Here is a 24,957-nt window from a genome sequence, read left to right as displayed (position 1 = left end):
CTAAATTTTTATTTTATTTTGGAAAATATAGTTATTTTTTCACAAAAATATTTGTGTTAACATATAATGGGTTTATGATTTTATTTTAAAATACATGAATAAATAAATATTTAAAGATTTCCAGTTTTCATTTCTAACAAGGTAAATATAAATTGATACAACTCATATTTACAAAAGTTCTTTGGGATCCTTGATATTTTTTATGAGGGCAACGGGATCTTGAGATTAAAATGAGCTGATGGTATAAAGTGATATCTCATTATTTTAATTTGCATTTCTCTTGATACATTAACAAGTTGAGTATCTCTTCATAGGTGCATTAATTATTTCTGTGTAACAAATAAAGGTTTATTATCTCTTAGTTTCTATAGGTCGAGAGTTTGGTAGCAGCTTAACTGGGCTGCTCTGGCTCAAGGTCTCCCACAAGGTAAAGTCAACAGTTTGGCTGGGGCTCTTGTCATCTGAAGGTCTGACTGGGGTTGGATGATTCACACTCCAGATGGCTCTGTCACATGGCTGTTGACAGATGGCCTCAGTGTGTCAGGCAGCCTCACTTCCCCATAGGGCCAATTGAGTGTTCTCACTACCTGGCTTCTCCTACAGCAAGCAATTTGAGAGAGAACAAGAGAGAAGCATGAATGCATCAGACCCATAGAAAAATCTCAGGGCTCTTGCTGAAGGCTTTGGATTTGCCCACTGTGATACTGATGTGGAAGATGCTGGAGAGAAAAGGCTTAGGAAACAAAGATTGTTAATAGTGACTATCATATTGAGTTAAGCCAAAAAGAAAATGGTCAATATCATACATGTTAGTATATGAGAGAAGTAATGACTGATGGATAACTCACAAAAGGACAGTTTTAATACCAGGCACAATGTCTACTGTTGAACCAATCAACCCCATTACAAATACTACAGCTGCCAGCAGGGAACTGCCTTGATGAGATCTGATGACAAAATGCCGTGGTCAGCATATAACCCTCAGCCATGACAAACACAAGCTAGGAATAGAGATCAAATTGGGTCTCTGACACAAAATTCATCAGTACCTTAGAGGTAGTAATAGAACAGTTGCTGAGATTCACAAATTATGAATTTCTGATGAAGCAGTATATGAGAATGTGAAGCTGTGAAGTAAGAAATAGTGGAGCAATCAAGACCAGGCTCCCCAGTGTGGTGCTCCCTAGAAGAGGAGGAGCTGGAGGCCTGGCTGCCTTGTGGAATCCCTGAGAATGAACTCTGTCACTGTAGAGAGATGTTCTGCAGCAGCTCTCTTCCAGGTGGGAGGCCAGGTAGGAACTGCCCCCACTGAACTGTTGCCTCTGTTGTGCTCATCTCACTACCCTTACTGTTTGTTAGGAGTCAGATGAGCCGGGCAGTTTCAGAGATCAGCATGGTTAGGGGAAATGGCCAAGGCCTGGAGTCTTTACTGCCTACAGTCTTTTCAGACATTTAGAGATAAAACTTTTTGTGTTGCATTTCTTGGGTCTGGATGTGTATTTTGCTTCAAAAATTTAATCTCCTTTTTCATATAGGCAATCCCAAAATATTCACCAGAACATGATAATGTAAAGCTGACATTATCCTAAATCCAGGGAGTACAGCGTGGTGTGGTTATAGTTATACCATGCACTGAATGACAATCCTGTCCTTATCTACAAAGTGAAAAGTCAAAATATCAACTCTTAAGGTGTTCTTTAAACCCCAAACGGGATAACACATATGGAAATATTTTTTTCAAATGCTCAGTAGCTATAGAAATGGGAATTGCCATCAGGCAGCTGGAAATTGACTTTATATTTTTCCTGGACCTGAAGCTCTATGATCCAATACAGCAGGAGAGGTTGGTTACCACCAGCTAAATCAGAGGGCAGTAGTTGGGGTGACAGCACCGTGTGGTCATTCCTGAGAAACCTTTCAAAAAGGGGTACAGTCTGTACCCTGACAGGCCATGCATATCAGTACTAATGGAGATTGACTCATTGAATTTTAGTGCAAACAGATGTAGAAGTTAGAAGACCATGAAGAAACTGTTTTACATGCCTGCATGTGGGATATGCATGATGCAGCCAAAGGTGAAAGAAAGAAAGAACAAGAAATTGTATATATCCACAAAAAGATATGTTATCACAGTTATTTACCTGTGAAAAATTATGTATGCTTGTGAGTGTATGTATTGAAAAATTTTAAAAAGCAGAAAAGAAGTAGGATATAGTACTTTGTGTATTGATGCCAATAATTAGGTTTTCTTTGTACATGAAGCTGAATCTACCAAAATGGCAGTTGGGTTAAGCCCTATGATGCTGGAAAGTCCGGATCTATGACTCTGTACAGTGTTCTATTAAAGAAAGATTAGATTATATCAACTGAGAATTTTATAGCTTGAAAAATTTAGGACAGAATAATTTTATAGCTGAAAAGTTGGGTAGATTAGGCTTGGAATGTAGTTTATCTTGAATAAAATAAGGGAACTAAGAAAAAAAAGATGAGATCTATTGGTATTTCTGTACTCAAAGGAGCTCAGGGTTAAGTCAGGATTAGGTGAAACTAGAAATAGAACTAATATTTTCACATCAAAAGAAAAATGATTTGAGTGGGGAATCAGATCCCCCTCCTCTGCGTATCCTTTACATCGAGGTCCCAATAAGTCTGTCTGTCCTTAAATTCTCATCTCATGTCGTATCCACTCCTGAAAGTGGAGTATATGAAGAAGAGGCACATAGAAAGTCATGGGGACAGCATTCACTCTTGAAAAAAGAAAATAGAACCAGTAAAGAAACATACAGTTCAGTAAACATTAGGTGTTGAGAAATTCAAACTGTGATATACCTATGTTGGGGCTATAAGAGAGAAGAATTGGGGGTTCAGTGGGTGTAAGAGAAGTAAATGCAAATCAGATCTAATTGGCAGTAATTCCCTTAGCAAATATTTCATAATAACTCTAATAAGTTAGAGACTATTCTGGGCTCTGAATGAATAATGTCTAAGTGAAGTGAGTTAACAAATAGCATCATAAACACAATATTTAGAAACTCTGTTTTTCTGAACTTGACTGTGTGACCCTGAGCATGTTATGCCTAGAAGTCGAAGTTCCCTCAGCTATGGCTTGGCAATTATAGTAGCTACTTCTTAGGATCGTGGGGTTTAAATCACCACAGGACCTGGTAAATAGCAAGTGTTCAAAAATTTTTAACTCTCGTGTTGTTTATCATTGTTATTTACATGTTCACATCATGGTATTGAACCAAAGGGCTATTATCTCCACAGTGGCAAAGTACTCAAATCTTAGACATGTTTTCTAGAAGCGTGCATCTTCATTGTTGGGGATCTAAACTGACAGACATCTGTGTCTAAGATATATTTCCTAAAATAAAAATAATTTAAATTCTAGTTACTTTAGTTGCCTTACTTATATAATTAATGCCATTTGCATAATTCAGTAGAGTTTATGCATTCCTTTCACACATTTAAATCATTTAATCCTCATAAAAATCTTGGGGGCAGATGGTACTTATTAGCAGGAATTGTAATATGTTTTTTATCGGTGAAGAAACTCAGGAGCAGATAGACTAAGAGATTTGCCCAAGGTCACAGAACTAAGAGAGATGACTTGGAACTTGATCCCAAAGAACTTGTTTTCTTCTTACCACTAGTACAGTGGTTCCTAACATGTGGTTCCCAGACCAGCATTATCAGCATCCCCTGGGAATTTGTAACCTAAACCTTGGGACCCACCCAGATCTGTCAAAATTCTGGAGATGAGGCCAGCAATCTGAGTATTAACAACTTTTCTGATTCTGATGTGCATGAACATTTGAGAGTCCCTGTTCTAGGTTGGTAGCCTTTTAAATATGTACACCGGTGTCTCTCAGGCACTTTTCTCTTGAAGTCTTGCTAATATATTGCACAGCATAGAGAAAAAGGGGAATACTGCATTTATTATGATAATTTTTTTCATCTTCCAGGAAACTGAAGCTCAAAAAGTTAACTCAAATTACCAGGTAGCTAATAAGAGACAGAATTAGGCCTGGGACCCAGGATTTCTGGCCATCAGCCCATCTCATAACACACTGTTTTGCTGTAACTGACTTTTGTGTAGGGCTTTATTTTTTATTTTTAAAAAATTCTATTTATTTATTTATTTATTTATTTATTTATTTATTTATTTATTTATTTATTTGACAGAGAATGAGAGAGAGAGAGAAAGAGCAGCTGAGCAGGGAGCCTGATGCAGGGCTCGATCCCAGGACCCTGAGATCATGACCTGAGCCAGATACTTAACCGACTGCCACCAAGACACTCTAGGACTTTATTTTTTTTTTTTAAGTAAAACTGATTTAGTGGATTTCTGGAGATAAACAGGAGAGGGACCTCATTACTGTATTTCAAAGCATTTTTTAAAAAATTTCAGAAGTACATGAAAAAATAAGAAAATACAAGTAGGTAAGAAAAAAATGAGAAACTAAAGCATATTTCTTCTAATGATAACCATTCTTAATTACTTAATGTCTACCCTTCCAGCTATTTTGTATAGATACATATGCTTTTTTCCCCCTGAAATGAGCCCATATTATATATACTGTATATATACTTACTTTTTTGTGCTGCATTTTAAAATATATGGTTTCATATGATTCCCTCCACTTCTCTCCATTAGCAATACCTGCCTTAAACATGTTGCTTTAGACTTAGCTTTATTTTTTTTTAGCTTTTATTTATTTATTCATGAGAGACACAGAGAGGCAGAGACATAGGCAGAGGGAGAAGAAGCAGTTCCCTGTGGGGATCCCAATGTGGGACTCGATCCCAGGACCCTGGGATCACTCCCTGAGCCAAAGGCAGATGCTCAACCCCTGAACCACCCAGGGGCTCCCTAGACTTGGCTAAAGATTTCAGTAGTAAAGACAGGGAAACCCACATTTTACCATAAGCTTTGGATCTTAAATTATGGTGCTCTGCCGAAGTGGCACCATTTATTCATAAATATAACTCTTTGAGTTGTGGTGATTATCCCATTTTAAGATAAGGGATTTGAAAGTCAGAGAGAAGTTAATCAACTTTGCCACTGCCATTCAGCTAAGAAGTGAGAGAGGCAGAATTTGTACTGAGATCAGACTGGTTCCAAGGTGTATGGTCTGGATAATTAGCAAGGCCATATAATTTCTCGCTGAACTAGGATATATCTGAGAGGGAGAAGGATGATTCTAGAGTGCTGTCCACAGAAATGGCAGAGTAGGGAGCTCCCAAAAAGTATGTGCATACCCAACAACAATACACAACTGACATAAGACTTTTGAAATTAACTTTTTTTTTTTTTTTTTTTTGAAATTAACTTTCTTGGAACTCTGAAAACGAATCAAAAGCTTGCAGCAGGGGGGCCTGGTAGCTCAGTGGGTTGAGCACCTGCCTTCAACCCAGGTCATAATCCTGGGTTCCTGGAATGAAGCCCCGCATTGAGCTTCATGCTTAGTGGGGACTCTGCTTCTCCCTCTCCCTTTGCCTGCCACTCCCCCTGCTTATTGCTCTCTCTCTCTCTCTCAAGTAAATAAATAAAATACTTTTTAAAAAGCTTGCAGCAACCAGAGACACACAATTAAGGGGAAAAAAAGCTAAATCATAGTAGTAGGACAGCTTTGTGGCATTTTAATTTATCCTGGATGCATCTCTTGCTCCCAGCTGGGTGTTGGCCTTAAGGACGACAGCCTGCATTCCTGCTATAAATACCAGTCCTGGAGAGAGCACAACAGACCTTATTTCCCCAGAATTGTGGTGATTTGCTTTGACCTCTCTGGTGGTTCTCTGAAAGGCCAGCTCAGAGGGCTCGCCTCTACTTCACCTAACCTGGACTTCTCCCAGGGCTGAGGTGGCCACAGGGGTAGGAGGACGTGGGTGAAAAATGTTTAAAGGCAGATGCATTAGTCACTGCAAAGATAAGAGTTGGGGCAAACAATAGATAAGCCATAAGCTTTGGGGAGAAAGACTAGGGGATGAGATGTTTTGGGAAATGAGGGCTTTGAAAAGCTCCCACATATTCCTGAGAATCTAGACAGCTATGAGTATGCCCAGCACAGGCCACATGCTCAGAACGGATCTGAGAAGACCTAAGTTCTCTCCTCTGTCTGACCTTCAGAAGCGTTATTTATTTTTTTTAAAGATTTATTTATTCATTTATTCAGAGAGAGAGAGAGAGAGGCAGAGACACAGGCAGAGGAAGAACCAGGCTCCATGCAGGAAGCCAGATGTGGGACTCGATCCCGGGTCTCCAGGATCACACCCCAGGCTGCAGGCGGTGCTAAACCACTGCGCCACCAGGGCTGCCCAGAAGCATTATTTATAAAGTGGGAATAACCCAAATGTCCATCAAGAGATGCACAGACAAATGAAATGTAGTACATCCATACAGTGGAATATTACTCAGCCATGAAAAGGTTGAAATATTGACACATGCTACAACATGGATGAGCCTTGAAAACATTACACTGCATGAAAGAAAACAGACACAAAAGGGCCACATTTATACCGCTCCATTTATATGAAACGACCAAATTATCATTAGGGACAGAAAGCCAATTAGTGGCTGCCAGGGGCTGAGGGTAGGCAGGACTGGAGAGTGAGACTGCTTATGGCTGCACAGCATTGCAAATGTACTAAAAAACTGTAGTGTATACAACTTAAGATGCTTAAAATGGTTAATTTTACCTCAATAAAAAGTAAAAATAAAATAAAACAGAAAACAAAAAAGCAGGTGGACCTAATACTTGGAAAATGATGCCTCCATGGCAACAGTCTCTGAAGAGACATCAAGTCAGAGAAATTTCCCCTGGGGTCATGTCATTCATGCAAGAGCCCTCAAAGGTTTGTAGAGAAAACTCAACTTTTAATGAACCCCTGTGGTTTTATTTGTGCTCAAGTCCCAGGGAGAGTCTGCCTTATGGGGCATAGGTTAAGTTTGTGATAATGAATTGTTTTTCTCTGTTTGTAAATTTTGTGCAGTGGGATTGAGGAGATAGCTTGGGATTTATTAATGATATTGAAAGACATGGAAAAATTCTAAGCAAAAATCTATAAATAAGGTACCAATTGACACTGCTGAAGCCTGGTTGAACATGGGCCACAAAGGAAAATAAACATTGTATTGATCACTGCTTATCATATATATATACTCATCAACAAAAACAGGCCTTGAAGATGGGTTTTGGTGTTTGTGCTATAATTTCATGATTTCTCCAAGGGGACTCTAGCCCTTAACTCTGATCAAAAATATATCTAACTCATCAACTTACTGAGACTTGAATTTCTTTGAATTGAGATTTATTGGCTAAAAAGTCTGTCCTCATTTAAGAAAAATGTATCTAATAAGGAATGTAGAATACAGATGGTCACATACCAATTATATTAGTCCTTAAAGTAAGGGGTTTCTCAGATCTCTTCCTAAAACCAATTACAAAATGAATGGAGTTTAGAGCATCCAGGGCTGGGAGTTGAAGAACAGAATTGGGTGTATATAGGTACTTTCATTAGATGACTTGTGATTTCTTCAAGTGCCCAGAAAGGCCTATTGCTTCTCTAAACTCTATGTCTCTATGTAAAATTTTCTCCCTAAAGCCAGTGCTTTAGATTAAGGTATGGTTACTAAATTGCATGATAAAAATGTACTGCCTGGGAGGGATATTTCATTGAGCTACATTTACCCAACAGGACATTAAAGTGGCGGATATCGCCAAACACAATTCCAGCCATGTCTTTTTTAAGTACTTGTACAATTATCACCTTCACAATATGGCCTAACCTTACCGTCTTACTTAAAATTGCAGCCCATTTCCCTTCCTTTCTGCCGTCATTCCTTGCTTTATTTTTAAGGATATAAAAAATTGAGAAAGATATCTTTTATATTTATCCACATACTTACAATTTTAAGTGCTCCCCAAGCTTACATTTATATTATATATAAAAGATTACTTTTTACAATTTCAGGGGTTCTCCAAATTTTCTTTGTCTTTCTGCCTAGAGAAATTCCCCTAACTTTTAGTGCAGTCAGCTGACAACAAAATCTCTGAGCTTTTGTTTATATGAAAAAAATCTTGATTTCACTTTCCATTTTTAAATTTAAAAAATTTTTTTCACTTTCCATTTTTTAAAAGATTTTATTTATTCATAAGAGACACAGAGAGAGGCAGAGACATAGGCAGAGGGGAAAGCAGACTCCCTGTGGGGAGCCCGATGTAGGACGCAATCCCAGGACCCCGGGATCATGACTTGAGCTGAAGGCAGACACTCAACCACTGAGCTACCCAGGTGCCCCTCACCTTCAATTTTGAAAGACCCTTCCACTGAATACAGAGTTCTAGATTGCCAGTAGTTTTCTTTCTGCACTTTAAAGCTCTCATTCCATTATCTTCTTGCTTGCATTGTTTCTGATGAGAAATCTGCAGTAATTCTTATCTTTGTTCCTCTGTATAACGCGCTTTCCTTCTTTGGGTACTTTTAAAATGTTCTTTTTATGATTGTTATTCAGCAATTTGATGCTGGTATAACTTTGTGTGGATTTATTTGTGTTAATTCTGCTTGTAGATTAAGTGAGCCTCTTGTTAGTTTTCATCTAATATGGAAAAATTTCAGCCATTATTTTAAAAAAAATTCCTTTCCCCCCTTTCTCTTGCTAGGACTCAAACTACATCTATGCTAGATTGCTTGCTATTGTTCCAGAGATTACTGAGGTCCTATTAATTTTTGTCAGTCTTTCTTTTCTCTATTTAGTTTCTATTGCAGTATCTTCAAGTATATTGATATTTTCTTCTGTAGCATCTAATCTGATGTTAATACAATCAAGTGATTTTCTTTTCCTCTCCAGATGTTATGTATTTTTAAGTTTCTAGATGTTCCATTTGTTTTGTCTTGTACATTCAATTTCTTTAAGCATCATGTTCATTTTTTCCTTTAAATTATTGAGTATATGGAGCATATTTATAACAGGTAATTGTAAAGTCCTTATTTGCCAATTCCATCATCTCTGTCACTTCCAGCTGTTTCTACTGACTTATTTTCCTCCTGGTTGTAGATCATATTTTTGTGCTTCTTCCTTATCTAGTAATTTTTGATTGCATGTAAAATTACAGATTTTATGTTGTTAAGTGCTGAATTTTATTGTATTTTAAAGTGTATTAGGCTCTCTTTTGACAGGATTTCTTTTAAAATTTGTCTTTAAGCTTTTCTAGGTACATCTAGAATAGCCTAGGGTTTGCCCCATGTATTTATTGAAATCTCTTCACTCTGTCTGGCAGGAATTTGAATGATTCCAGGCTGCATGAGCTCTGGGAATTATTCTGCTTAATACTCTCTGATAATTGGTTTTGTCCAAGAACCATTCCCCTCTCCCTCCTTAAACCTGGCCTCATGGAATTTAACTGTATTCAGATTTGGTATTGAACCAAAGTCTCAAGTAGACTCTCTGCAGGTTTCTGGAACTCCCCTTTGCAACCTCCCTCTGCTCCAGTATTCCATTCCACAGATTCTAGCTGCTTTGAGCTCCTCAACTGCCAGCATCTGTCTCCTCAGTTCAGTATGACTACCAGGCTGTGTTTGCTTTGCTTTCCCTGCACTCCTGTTTGGAAATTGCCTCTAGGAAGAAAGTCAGGGTGATCACACTTATTTCTTCCCCTGCTTGTTTCCCTGGAATTAGATTCTTCTGCTTTTTTGTCAACATCTGAAAACAATTGTTTCATATATTCTATTTTTTAAAAATATTTAATTTATTTATTCATGAGATACACACAGAGAGAGGCAGAGACACAGGCAGAAGGAAAAACAGACTCTCTGCAGGGAGCCCAGTGGGGGACTCGATTCTGGAGCCCTGGGATCACACCCTGAGTCAAAGGGAGATGCTCAACCATTGAGTCACCCAGGCATCCCTCACATATTCTATTTTTCTAGTTTAAGGCAAACGGCAAGTCTGAGCCCTATTACTCCCTCATTGTTGGAAAAGGAGGTTGAAACCCCACTTTTTCTTTAAGTATCATTTATGTATACTTTTAATGACAATTTCTTATATAAGAAAAGTTGAGTATCTTTTTTTGTGTATATGTTTTTAAAAGATATAATTTATTTATTTATTCAGGAGAGACACAGAGACATAGGCAGAGGGAGAAGCAGGCTCCTCGCAGGGAGCCTGATGTGGGATTCGATCCTGGACCCAGGATCACGCCCTGAGCTAAAGGCAGACACTCAACCACTGAGCCACCCAGGTGTACCTTTTCATGTGTTTAAAAGCAACTAATATTTCTGTTTTCTTTGAAATCTCTATTCATGTCTTTTGTCCATTTTCTCTTAGGTTGTAGGTCTTTTTATTCTCAATTTTTAGAAGCTTTTTATATTACAGACTTTAGCTTTTTGTCTGAGATATAAATATATACATTTGAAATTTCCACTGTTTATGGTGTGAGAAATGGATCTAATTTTATTATTGTTCATATGGCTATCCAGTTGTACCATCACTATTTAAAAAAAAGGAAACTCATCTTTTTCCTACTGACTTGAGATGCTACCTTCATCAAATATTAAATTTCTACTTGTTCTCAAGTCCATATGCAAGCTTTATATTCAATTCCAACCATTTACCATTCTCTTCATCTGCTATTATAGAAGCTTTATAATGTCTCCATGCCTGTTAGGGTTAGCTTTTACACCTTATGCATTTCCCATCCTCCGCACCTCCCCCTCCCAGGATTTTCTATGCTATTCTTGTTTATTTATTCTTTCTTATGAGCTTTATAATCAGTTTGCATTCTCCAGAAAAAAACTGAGGCTATGTTTATTGAGATCATGTTATATTTATAAACATACTTAGAATTGATTTATTTTGGTTGAGTCTTCCAATCCAAGAACTTGGAACGTCTTCCCACTTGTTAGATCTTGTTTGTGTCCTAAGTGTGTTTATGTCTTTAGCCATATAGGTTTTATAAAGTTCTTGTTGGATTTTTACCTAGGAATTTTATTTTACTTTTCTATTATAATGAGATCTATTATTATATGTTCTAACAGGTTACTATTTGTATAGGAAATATATTGATTTTTATTTTTTTCCTACAATTTTACTGGTATTATTTTTAGTGTATTTTCATTAATTCTTTTGATGTTTTCAGATATATAATAATGTCATCTGCACATACAAATGGTTTTACTTCTTCCTTTCTGATTCTTTTGCCTCTAATTCTGTTCTCTTGCCCAATGGCGTTTTCTCTTCCCTGTTATACAATATTAAGCATAATGGGCATCCTCTTCTCGTTTAGGTTTTAATGGGAATGCATTAGTTTGCTAGAGATGCTATAACAAATACTGTTGACTGTGTGGTATAAACAACAGAAATTTGTTTTGTCACAGTTTTGGAGGCTAGAAATCAAGATCAGGATATCAGCAGATTTGGTTTCTCCTGAGGCCTCTCTACTTGGCTTGTAGATGGCTGTGCCCTCACATAGTTGTCCTGTGTGCACACAAACCTGGTGTCTCTCTTGATGTCCAAGTTTCCTCATTTTATAAGGACACCAGTCAGATTAGGAGTGGATTAGGACCCACAGTAACGGTCTCATTGTAACTTAATTACCTATTTATTTATTTAAAAGATTTTATTTATTTATTCATGAGAGATACATAGAGAGAGGTAGAAACATAGGCAGAGGGAGAAGCAGGGTCCCTGCAGGGAACCTGATGTGGGACTCAATCCCAGGACCCTGGGATCATGACCTGAGCTGAAGGCAGATGCTCAGCCACTGAGCCATCCAGGGACCCCTTAATTACCTATTAAAGCCTTTTCCCAATGCAGTCATATTAGGGCTTCAACATATGAGTTTGGAGGGGACACGATTCAGCCTATCACAGCAATGAGTATTTTTACACTAAGAATGTTTTCAATTCATCTGAAGAGCTACCTATCAATTTCTATTTATCTAATATTTAGATGTAATGGATGGGTATTGAATTTTGTAAAATGCCTTTCCATGTGCTCTTGGTGCCACCTCATCTCATCCTCTAAGGTATTTCAAATCCTGAAAGTTCCATTTTCTTCCTTGTTCTTTCAATATTCTCTTCCCTACTATTTTTCTCAGTGTACACATATAAGCATATTGTCATTATACTAAAAATGTTCCTCCCAGTACTCTTCCCATCTCTTTTTCTTTTATTGTAAAAAATTTAAACAGTGATATATACTTATACTTCCCATTTCTGTCTACATTAAAGGGCTGGTGTTCATTCTTAAATGTTATGTCATTCCTTGCCCATCTCTCTCCCAATACCCAGTGCTCCTTCTGTGCAGTTGTACCTGTAAATCAAAATCTGGGTTTCCTATGCGTGGGATAGAGGGAGCTCCTGAGCACGATCTTTGATTTCTGTACTTGAATTTTAGGCATGCTGCCACCAGGTGGCAGTAGCTAAAGGAATCATCCAGGCTGAACTGATACTGAAGATGTTTAGGCCTTTGTTGATTTTTAAACATTTTCTAACTCTTTTTAAAGATAATGTAAAAACAAAATGTATATAAAATCTATATATAAATTTATTTATATATGTATAAATGTACATATTTATATAGATATATGTAAATATACGTATTTATATAGATAAATATATATTATATAGATATATGTAAATATACATATTTATATAGATAACATATACATATTTATGTAGATAATTATACATATTTACATTTTATATATACACATATACATATATAATTTATTTAGTAGGGAAAAATGTTTACATATACATAGTAAAATAGTATACATATATTTATATATTATATATACATTATATATATTTACTTTAAAAAGTAAAATAAAAGCAAGCACTAAAGTTTGTCATGTGGAAAATATTACAACCCTGTCCAATTTCCACATCTATAAATTGTATTACTAAATTTTGGCCATCTTTGAAGAGAGCCAGTTTGGGGATTCCCGTGTAGCATCCACCCTGGGCCCCAAGACCAAACGGGAGAGGGGACAGAGTAGACACCTATCTCCATTGTTTTTGAGGTAAGCAGTGGCAGGGTTGAAGTGAAATTGTGCTTGGTAGTGGTAAAAGTGTGTTTCACGTATGATCTCAAAGGCCATGATTTCTTGTTTTCTATAGAATCTAGGAGAGTCTTCAAGGGACCCACCTCTTGATTACTACTTAGGCCTCCAGTTTATCTACATGTAAAATAAAACTCTTCCAAATATCATCTTATGGTCACAGTGATACAGACAAAGGATATTTATTTTCTTCCTTCATTTGGAGAGGAGCCTCTGGGCACAGCCTTAATTAGAAATCATGGTCTTTAGCTCAGAATTCCTGCCAGATTAACTTAGAAAGAAAGGGACTAGTATCTTCTTGTCCTGGAATAGCAGGGAGAAGAAGGATCTAGGTTTAGAACTGTTCCCTCCTCTATTATCTGAGCATTTTCCCTTCTAGGAGCAGGAGAGAAGGGGCTCTAATGACACCACTGGGAGAATGGCTGCATTCCATGTCTCTTGGTATCCTTCCCAACCTAGAGGACCATACTGGAATGTTTCGGGTGGAGATACTGGTTTGGATTTGTTCCCTCTTCTTGTTTGGACCTGGGGTGGTAGGGGGAGAGTGAATCAAGAAAGGAGGTCTTTTGAGCTCTCAATCTTTGAGCTTGGTTCAAGGCCAAATTCTGAGTAGCCTGCGAAACTACTCAATCTCTCTAAGATGCTGTCAGTACTGGATTCTGGCACACGGCCTAGTGCACCCCACTTGGACTAGAGATATGCCCTGGGGGTTGAGGACCTCTGGACACTTCCCACCTGCAGATGAATTTATATGGGAAGAGCACACTTAACTGTGGAAAAGGACAAGAAGGGATAGCTATTACTACCTCGCTTCTCTTCCTTTGCATGATTTGGAGATAGAAATTCTCATTCTGAAGGTGAGGAATTGGCCCTATCTTTAATAAGGTTCTTCTTTTCTAAACCAAGAGATCGTTGTCCAGAAGAGGATGGCTTATCCATGATTGCTAGATTCCTGCTGAGTTCATACAGAGACCAGAGCTGCAGGCCATTCACTTCTTGATCTTAGGGAAGTGATATCTCACTCAATAGCCCTTTTTCTTTTTTTCCTTATCTTTAGCTTATCCTTCATAGATCTTTTTTATTCATTTTTCAATTCATCCCAAATAATTGAACTTATTAATCATTATCACCTATGTGAACTTCAAGACTTAGATCTTTTTATTCGTTTTTGTGTCATCAGTGACCACTGTTTTGTTACTAGTGGCTTATGGTCACTGTGAAGGCTGTGATTCTTTCTTGTTCATGCTTGGTTCCCATATTACAATGTTTTCTAACGCCATGGCTTGACCAGGAGGCCTGGTCAAGATACAAATTCTGACTAGTGGAGAGAAATGGAAAGGAAAAGAAAATCGTTTGTATCTTCAGATTTCTTGACCATGTTTTATGATGACAACAGCAACAACTCTTACAGGTATGTTGTAGCCCCTTACTCCAGCTCCTGTGTCATGGATGATGGGTTTTGTAGTCGTGGGCACTAACTTTGTAGTTGCCAGGCTCAGTATCTTTATTTCATGTTTTCATTCACTTTATCTCTGTAGGTATCAACTCTGAAGGGGGCAGGTCCAAAGTTTTACTATCTACAGATTCTGTTTAAAACTGGTCACTCTCTCTTCCTCTTCTTTCCTTTCATCCATCCCCATTTCTTTGGCATTCATGCCTTTTTTTTTTTTTTTGAGATTTATTTCTTTATTTGAGAGGGAGGGAGAGAGAGAGAGAGAAAGAGAGAGAGAGAGAGAGACGGAGAAAGAGGAGAGAGAGAGAGAGAGAGCACGTGCAAGAGCAAGGGGGGGCAGAAGGAGAGGGAGAGAATCTCAAGCAGACTCCACACTGAGTGCTGAGCCTGATGCGGGGCTCAATCCTACAACCCTGAGATCATGGCCTGAGCTGAAATCAAGAGTTGGACACTTAAGTGACTGAGCCACCTTGGTGTCCCAGTATTGATGTTCTCCATAAATTCCCTTGGAACTTGAGTGTAGGGTAAACCATCCATTTTGAGTGTGGTGTTTTCTACTGGGACTCTGAATGACATTGTCTTGGTTTTCTGGACAAGCCCTCAATTTCCTTGACTTAGACTCTAACCTTGCCTCCTACTAGTCCCTTCTCTGGAAACTATTTTATTTCCCACCATCCACTGATTGTGGCCCAACTATGCATGTAAAGATCACCAAGAAGCAGGAAAATGATTCCTGCCTATCTTCAAGTATTCCTTCCTGTCTTTGCTTTTCTAGCTCTTATGCCTTATTCACCCATGGTTAGGACTCTATTCTTCCTGCCTCACAAAAACCAGATTTGCTCTGCCCTATGGATCCCTCACACTAAATCAGGTCGTGTATACATGCCTGCCTCTGCAGCCCACAGGACAAAGAAGGACAGGACATGGGGAAACCAAAGATAAAGACATCATGATAGGTGCACATCTCTCTGTTCTCTCTCCCCCACAAAAAGCTCCTCTCCCAGAAGAGCTCCCAAATTGGGTTGGGAGTTCTCTGGATTGTTCTTGACTTGAGACACACTTTGTATATTTACCCCTAATTACACATGGGTTCCCAGAAACAGATAAAAACTCTGACCAGTGGAGACAAATGGCTAGGCTAGAAGGAAAATTGTCTTTTAAAGAGGTTGTATCTTAAGATTTCTTAATTATTTCTTGGCAGCAGTTTAAAAATTAAGGTATGTTTCAGTAGTATCATAGTATTTTTTAAAAAAGATTTATCTATTCATTTGAGAAAGACAGAGTGTGAGTGTGTGAGTGTGGGGAGGGGCAGAGGAAGAAGGAGAGAATCTCAAGCAGACTCCCCACTGAGCATGCAGCCTGATGCTCATGCAGCATGCAGTCCTGCCAGTCTCAGGACCCCAAGATCATGACCTGAGCTTAAATTAAGAATCAAACACTCAACTGATTGAGCCACCCAGGTGCCCCAGTAATACCACAGTATTCAACTGTACTTAGTGGAACTTTATTAGGGAGTCTTTAGGATATGACAAGAAGGGAATATGCTGTGCAAGTGACCACCCCATATGTAAATGGGCCATTGACTTTGGCCAAAAGCAGATGAATCCTGTATAACTGGGTATGTATTCCTTCTGTGCCCCAGGATGGTAAAAAAGGGGAGGAATCCTTTCTCTTTGTCCACATTCTCTCCTGACTCATCCCCAAGAGAAAATAGTGAGTCCTGAGTGTTGGAGCTAGGAGTAGTATTGGTGAAATATAGCCCCACCCCCCAGACGTTCTCTTTTTAGGACAGGCCTGACTTCAGGAGTTTCCTCCTCTTCAGAGAGCCCTCCCTTTTGCAGGAAGACTACTACTGGCAACTGCATTGGTTTGTAAAATTAATCTGGGGAAGCAGGAAGGGAATTAGAGAGTCTTTTTATGGTTACAGCTCTAAGGTGTTTAGTTTATATTTGTAAAATAGAGCTCTTTTCTATGACCCGGCAATTGCACTACTAGGGATTTACCCCAAAGATACAAATGTGATATGAAGAGGCACCTGCACCCTAATGTTTATAGCAGCAATGTCCACAACAGCTAGACTATGGAAAGAGCCCGGCTGTCCATCCACAGATGAATGGATAAAGATGTGGTACACACACACACACACACACACACACACACATATGCATGGAAATACTACTCAGCCATCAAAAAAATTGAAATCTTGCCATTCTGTAATGACGTGGATGGAACTAGAAGGTATTATGCTAAGTGAAATAAGTCGGTCAGGGAAAGACAGTTATATAATCTCACTCATATGTAGAATTTAAGGAACAAAACAGAGGGTCATAGGGGAAGAGAGGAAAAAATAAAACAAGACAAAATCAGAGAGGAAGACAAATCATAGGAAACAAACTGAGGGTTGCTGGAAGGGAAGACTGGATACTATGGCCTAGCCAAGCTGACATATAAAATCAGCTGTCACAGTCCACCCATTGTCAATCTGACACCAAGCGTATCTCCTTGACCCATACTTAATCTCCATATAAAGACCATAACAAAGCCATACTTCTACCTAACATGATATTGCCAAAATGACACATAAGATCAAGAATCACACCACTCTTACCTAAAGCTCTCTTGTTTTACTCTTCAGTGCACTCACTGATTTAGCCATATCACTCACCTTTTCCTAAATATACTAGTATTTGCTGTACCTCCATCTCTTTTTTTTTTTATATTGCGTTCCCTACCTGGCAAATCCTTCTCCCATCCTCTGCTAGTCGCCTTCTACTTATCACTTGGGACTCTGAGCAAAGAGTTCTTAGCACATTGTAAAACTTAATCATGTATTTCCATAATGACGATGTTAAGAAATAGGACATGGTTTCTGACTGAAGATTGAATATAAAATAAATAGAGGTATGGCCAATTACCTGTAGTAAAAGTAAAGACACACCCTATGTTATAAATTATAATAATTTAAAACATAAAATCATACAATAAATTGTATAAAATAGGAAATGTATTGATTATGTAAGGCACCTCAACAGACAACAGAGTGTGTACGTGCATGTGTGTGTGCATGTGTGTGTCACATAAAAGATTGTTACTATAAACGGTGCTCATTTAAAATATAAATTTTAACTATGCCACATGTTAGCCATGTAAACAATAGTGATGTCATTAGCCTTATTTAAGCTTGAAAATAATTTGGGGGATGTATTAAATTATTTTAAGAAGGTTCCCAGTAAATTTTGAGCAGATACATAAATAGATATCTAGGTTGCAAGCAAACGTGTTTAGAGTTGTTGTGCTTATATTAGAACATTAGTTTATCTTTTTAAAATATAGCTCTTGTGAGACACATAGCCTACAGACTTCCCCTACCTTCTTCCTCAAAGATATTACTCTCTGAAAGAACAATCATCTCTGGAATCTAGATGTTTGTACTTTTTTTTGGTTTACTATACCAAATAAAAAAGAGCCTGGAAGGGATAAAGAAGTATAAATACATATGGAGTATTGTGTGGAAGCAAGAGGGAAGGGCTGTTTTCACCCCACCAGGAAGATGGTGGAGGGGCTAATGACCAGTCACAGGATGTGAAAGCTGTTTTCCAGCCTGGAATGTTCTCTTCTCGACTCCCTTCTCTTGGGTGCTATAATTGGTTAGCTTCTGTTATAGCCAGGGATGGTTCTTAGCTGCAAGAAACAAGCTGACTCAGGTAACTTCAGCATGAAATAAATGTATTGGAAAGATAGGGGGAAATTCACAAAACTGTACAGAACCTGGGGAACTAAGTTTAGGAAATAATTAGAAACCACGGGAAGCCTGGGGGCTAGAGTCACAGTTATGGCACCAACTAACAATGGTCATGGCCATTACCACTGGTCCATTACAAATGTATCATGGCTGGTTGCAAGAGATTATCATCTTTGTCTTTCCATTACGGATTCAAAATTCTCCTTGCTTCTTCCTAACACTTGCTCTGGAAGCAAATCCTAAGTGAGGGAATATGATTGGCTGAGGTCTCTCTGTACCTTTTAGAGATCTGGGGAGCATTGTCTGGCCTTCCTAGCTGCCAACTGGGGAGAATTCAACAATCACACCAGAGCAGGCTTCCAGGGTGTTCTGGTGCTGGAGAGCCCAATATCTACTACATCCTATCCTTTAGGTGTCTGAATTTCACTTCCTCAGGGCAACTCTCTCTGACCTTGGAGATTCAGTTGAATTCCCCCATTTAATGCTTTCACCCAACCCCGTACTTTCCCATGGAGCATTACCACACTTCTAATTCAATCTAATAACATCTAGGGCCTCTTTCTGATAAAGTTTGGTGTGAGGTTTTACAACTGCTAGAGCAGGTGTGAATTATAGGTCCACACACATGCAAGTGCAGGTGTGGTAGGGTTCTCAGCAGAGAGGGTTTTCCTTTTTCCCCTGCTCCCTCCGGAGCCAAGGCCGAACCCAGCCTCTCTCCTTGCTCGCTGCCTGTCTGGGGGCATTTTTTCCCCCTAGTTCATTCACTCAGGTCTCACTTTCTTTGAACATGGGTTTATGAGTGTGGTGGGAGGTAGATGGCCTTGAATCCCACTCTGCATCATGCCAGGGCCACCAGCTTTATCTCTTGCCCCTCATGTGTGAAAATCCAGGTTCTTGGCCCAAGGACACCTGCAGGTCAACCCTGGCTCCAGCTTCATTTATACTATCAGATTCCTGCTTTCTAAGTTTCTTTTTTTTCCCCCTCGCAGCAACTTCTCTTACTTTCCCACAAACCATACCATATAATAAAAGGTCACCTTAATATTGCTTATCCACTATTTTTATGTGTCTCTAGTGATAGGTCTTTCCCCCCTGCTTATATAGCCAGAAATATTTATAGTTTCAATAAATATTTTTCAATTTAATGAATGGATGCTTTAATAATTATTTTAATAAACAGACATATTTATTTCTCTTTCATGTGTCTCTTGGCCACTGCTGTGTACTTGGTGAATCTTCCATTAAAAAAAAGCCATTTTTCCTAAAATAAACTCAGAACATTCAAATTTGGAACTGAGACTGCCTCTCAGGGTGGGGAGAGGTGATTGCACTAACTGACTCAGACCCTGTCCTACAGATTTTTCTGTCCCTTCTCTCTGTGTCTACCCACCAGCATTCAGGCCACAGAGGGCCACTGCTTCTTCAACACCAGACAAATGACCACAACCTTGCTGCCCTGTGGTACCTCTAGAGACAAGGCCAGAGGCTTCCAATATGACTGTCCTAAAGCCTAGGGGATGACAGAAGGGAAAGAAATGTGAGGCAGGTGAGCAGAGTACATCTTATGAGATATTGTTTAATCATGATCAGCTTTGGGATTCCCACGGAGATGTCTGTGTCCCGGCTCCTGTGGCAGAGGCCACCCATTACCCTCACTATGCAAGATCACATTGGACCTTTCTACTTCTCAAAGTCCAAACTGAGAAAGGGATGCCAGGTCCTCTCTCTTTTTCCATCTAGGCTCCTCTCCTTACAATGTTGGATGAGAATCCACTTATCTCTTAGGTGATTGGCATGCGCAGCACCCTTTCTCTGTAGGAAAAGAATCCAGTGGGGCACCTTTTGTTTGACAGTAAATGAAGGCATCAGAATTTACACTCAGGTTATCCTGATAACAGAACCCATGCAGTTTGCACTGTATGATGTGCCCACAAGGTTTGCATTTCTCTGAGCATCTAGGTGATAATGACCATTTTGAGCCCATGAATTTCCAATTTTAACATAAATAAGGACACGGTGTCTTAAAAAAGAGCATGATCTTTTAAGATATACTTTTGACATGTGCACTTGCACGTTTGCTCTGTTTCCTACTGACTCCTGAGCTGGGACTAATTATTTCACTTTTGTTAACCTCAGTTTACTTTACCTGTAAAATGGAAATAGTATAGATAAGTTCTCAGCCCTCGCCCCAGAGCTAGTAAATCAGAAGTTCTGGGGTGCAGCCCAGCATGCTGTCTTCCTAAGCCTCCTCGGTCATTCTGATGCAGGCTAACGTTTGAGACCCACTCCTCCATCAGTCAATGACATTTCAATTACACTGGGGCCTCAGGCCATGAAACCATTACAGTGCCCATTCTCCCTCAGCCACATGAAATTCAAAATATAATTTGAATATTTGAAATGAAACAAAAATTACATCTATTCTGACATTAAAATAGTTACTGGGTTTTTTTAAACTGGGAAATTGTGGAGATGTTTTCCAAAATCTTTTTGGTGTCTTGATTTACCGGTGCTTAAGCACTTGCTTTATCTGCTTGTCTCAGTACTTTCAGCCCAGCTCAAAGTAATGAAACTTGGTTAATGTATGCTTCACACTTGGAGCTGTCTTACTCTAAATTCCACGCAAAGACAGGAATAAGGTGGTGGAGAGACTCCCTCTGCATTATGTAGTGGCCGCAGCATGCTGGAGGGGAACTCTTGGGCCAGGGACACCAGTGGCAGGAGGCAGCCCAAGGCTATGAACATGACTCTGTTGGCCACCAGGATTTCAGAGAGCATGTGCCCTGAAGCTCTGTGTATGGGCAACTAGATACTGATGAGCACTGGGATGGAGTAGGGGAGGGGATGGGGAGGCAAAGACAGCAGGAGGGATCCCAGGACAGGCAGGGTGAGGACAGGACAGCTTGGGGCAGCTGGCTCTGAGCAGTTATCTATGCTAGGGAGCAGGAGATGCTTCTCTGATAGTCCGGGCCTCGGATAGTTAGAGGGAGGCTTGGCCTTGGAGAGAGTCTTTGCTGGAAGAGGATCCAACTTCAGCTGGGCCTGGTGCCAGACTCCTTACCCTCAGCTGTCCCTGAGGTGGAGCTCCACTGCTTTGTGCTAAGCCCGCCAAAGGAATTTGCAGCTGGTGATCAGGAAAGGGAGGCTATGGGCCAGCAACCCTCCATAACTGGTGTGGGATTTAGCAAAATTTTCTTACATGTGTTGAAGATTCTTATTTTGCAGTTCAGAATGAGAATGGAACCCCACGACTCTGCTTGGGATTATTACAACTGCATTTTATTCTTTTTCCTAATGAAGATTTTAGCCCTGGATTGTGGTTCCTATTTCAGAACTGCTGTGCATTTGATGCTAAAGACCATCCTTCCCACACCCTTGCCCTGGACTTTTTCCAAGCTGTTTCAACTACATTAGATTCTTCTGAAAAGCTCTGGAATGCACAGCAGCATACAGAAGTGCAAAAGGCATGAACTCTGAGAGCTGCAGTCAAAAGACCAGGGATGGAAGTATCAGTTTTTCACTGTGTAACTTTTGAGGAGCTGAATATACAAACACATAATGGCCACACCTTGTGTAAAAATAGGATTCTTACCCACAACCTCTGCAGCAACCAGCCTGTGAAGCCAAACCACAGCCTCTGCAATAATTAGCCCAGAATGGTCAGGATTCAGTTGTTGGCTGTCAGCTTTGTTGATTTCTGCCCTCAGTTCCAACTCTGGACCAGAGTAAGCAAATATGTTCCCCCCAACCAATCACTTAGGGAGCCCCACCTCTAATCAGCCTGCTTCCAGCTTCCTCATGACAACTACCTCCAATTAGAGCATGACTAAAGCCTCTCCCTTTTTTTCTCACTACCTGCCCTTCTTATGAGTCTCTCTACCAAAGGCAAGAAACAATGACTGGCTCCTTGTCATGGCAAGCTCTGAATAAATAGCCTTTGCTTGTTCTCATTTGGTGGTCTTTGTTTTTTCCACACTTTGGACAACTCACTTAGCTTTATTTTTCTTGTTTTTTTTTTTTTTTTTTTTTTAAGATTTATTTATTTATTTGAAAGACAGCATATGTGTGTGTGAGTCGGAGGAGGGGCAGAGGGAGAGGGAGCTGACTCCCTGCTGAGCGTGGAGTCCCATGATCCCCAGCCGAAATCAAGAGTTGGAGACCCAACCAACTGAGCCACCCAGGCACCCCCTATTTTTCTTATTTTTAAACAGTATATCAGATGATCTCACAAGATGGTAAGTATTGATTTCTATTGAACATTAAGATCCTATTTATTTATTTATTTATTTATTTATTTATTTATTTCTGATAGACACAGAGAGAGAGAGAGAGAGAGAGAATGAGGCAGAGACACGGAAGGAGGGAGAAGCAGGCTCCACGCCGGGAGCCCGAAGTGGGACTCGATCCCGGGACCCCAGGATCGCGCCCCAGGCCACAGGCAGGCGCCAAACCGCTGAGCCACCCAGGGATCCCTAAGATCCCATTTAAAAGAAAAAACACTTTGAGGTGTGATTGACATACAGAATGCTGTACGTATTTAATGTATACAACTTGATGAGCTTCTGGATCCATGAAAACCATCACCACACTCAATACCATGAACACATGCATCGCCTCCAAAAGTTTCCAAAAGTTTGTCTTCTGTTAAGTTTTTTTTTGTGACAAGAACACAACGTAAGATTTACCATCTTAGCAAATTTTTTAGTATACAGTACCGTATTGTTAACTAGAGGCAAAAAAGAAAGAGACCCTTTGAGTGTACTTCTCAGAGGACACATGAGAGAGGATGTTCCACGTGTACACACTTGTTTTATCTCTAATGGTATGAAAAACGAGTAAGAAGCTTATGCACTCACATGGCCCTCCTCTCTTTTTAAGAAAACTCTAAGCCACACCCATAATAAGTAGAAAAAGATCCCGAGAAAGCTAAAATTAAAGTTTATCTCAAACTTAATATGCTTTCTCATAAAGAAGCATATACATTTGAATTCACTCTAAAAAAAAGAAGATGCTTTGCAAAGCGTAATATGAATGACAAACTTACCTCAACCATAGGACTTGCCAGTTAGGGAGAGAAGCAGCTACGGGCATACAGCTATGGTCAAAGATCACCTCCCTCCACAACAGCCTTCTTAGACCTGGTGAGAGGTCTTCCATCCTTGGCCCTTCTCTGGCTGTGCCCCTCCCCACAGGATGATCTAAGGGGATGTGCCCAGCAAAGAACCTCTGTACCTCATTCTGGTCTTGCTTTCAATGTTGGGATCCCAGAATTCCCTGCCCAAATACCTTTTACCTGCTTATAACACTCTTTCCAAGGTCTGTCCCCTAAAAGTAGACCCCATAGCTGGTTGTTCACCCCTTGGCCAAAGGGAAAACCAGCGGATGGCTATGTACAGGGGATATGGGTGGAGCTTGGACACCAGGGTATCCGTAAATGTGTCTATGTGAGGCCCCTTGTGTAGAGGGACAGATCTCATGGTGGGAAGTGGAGGCACCAAGCTGTGGCTACGGCAGGGGGCTGGAACCAGGTGGAGCCTTCCTTTAATATCACATTCTGGTGCAGAACTCTTAGCGTTCTGAGGTTTCTAAATTTGAACCTGGCATTTTCGCTTGTTATGAAGGTATATTTGTCAAGGTAGGAAGAAGAAAATATTTAACATTTTGTTAGCTTGATTTTTAATTTCCAAATATTTAGAGACTCTTTCTCCGGGCCTCACCAATATTAATGTCTCCCCATTCAGCAATTCAGTGGCCAGCTCGGATCCAGGGCTTCTTGGGCATGTGGATTGGTATGAATCTGGGGGCTGCGTCTAGAAAAAGGAACTTTTATTTCTGTTTCTCTTTTTCCCTCTCCCTACTTCCATGCGTCTTATCTCTCTGGGTAACCATTCTAACCTACTTAATGTATGTTTTATGTTATTTTTTTCTTTCTAAATGTGTTTTTTTCCCCTGGTTTGTGTGCATGTAATTTTATATACATAAGTAATGTGTTTTATATCTTGCACAGCCCTGGAGCTCTAGAGCTCTATCACCCATGGCTAATCCTCTGCTTCTAATTGCTGCCAAGTCTCTGCCACAGCCTGTCCTTTTAGGTACCCAGTCGTGGGTGTAAAGAGAGATCTCATTGTTTTAATTTGCACTGCTCTGATTAGTAATTGGCTTAAGCATCTCTTCACATGCTTGGCAGCACTTCAGGAGGTAAAGTGTTTGTTGTATATACCTTGCCCATCTTTCTGTTGATGATTTGCTTCCTGTTGGCTTCTTCTTGTGTTTCTAATATATGCCAGTTAGATATCATCTTCCATTCTATTTCTATTAACTCTATCTCCCAGGTCCTTTGCTGAACAAATATCCTAATTTTTGATATATTGAAATTCACCAATTAATTTGGCTTTATGGTTTCTCACTTTCAGCTAACAAATATTTTCCTACATTTTTTTTTCCTAACTAGTGGGCCTCTATAATGGTAGTGATCTTATCTCTGGAGAAATGTCAGGAAAAAATGGGTATGGCTCTTTCAATACCCATTCTACCTTCCTTCTGGTCAGGTTAAAAACTAAAAACTAATTAGCCAAATGCCCTGGTAGCTGGAGCCCTGGGATGTGAATTAATTGCCACTGAAACGGTGGTGCAGGGGGTTCCGACACTTCATTGTGTCTCAGAATCACCTGAAGGTTTATTAAAGCACAGATTGTGAC

At 39.7% G+C, this 24,957-nt stretch overlaps 1 long non-coding RNA gene across 1 annotated transcript in view; it reads left to right on the top strand.

Annotated features, from left to right (window-relative positions):
- LOC140631167 (uncharacterized) overlaps window positions 1-22,208 on the top strand; it is a 38,633-nt gene extending 16,425 nt beyond the window's left edge. The window contains exon 3 of the long non-coding RNA XR_012028804.1: window positions 19,653-22,208. This is a non-coding gene — a long non-coding RNA (uncharacterized lncRNA). The remainder of the gene's footprint in view (window positions 1-19,652) is intronic.
- Window positions 22,209-24,957: the final 2,749 nt, after the last annotated feature.

Source organism: Canis lupus, chromosome 3 (assembly GCF_048164855.1).
Source record: "Canis lupus baileyi chromosome 3, mCanLup2.hap1, whole genome shotgun sequence".
NCBI classification, from domain to species: Eukaryota; Metazoa; Chordata; class Mammalia; order Carnivora; family Canidae; genus Canis; species Canis lupus.
Note: the sequence above shows the minus strand (reverse complement) of the source record. Positions and strands in the feature narration are given on the sequence as shown.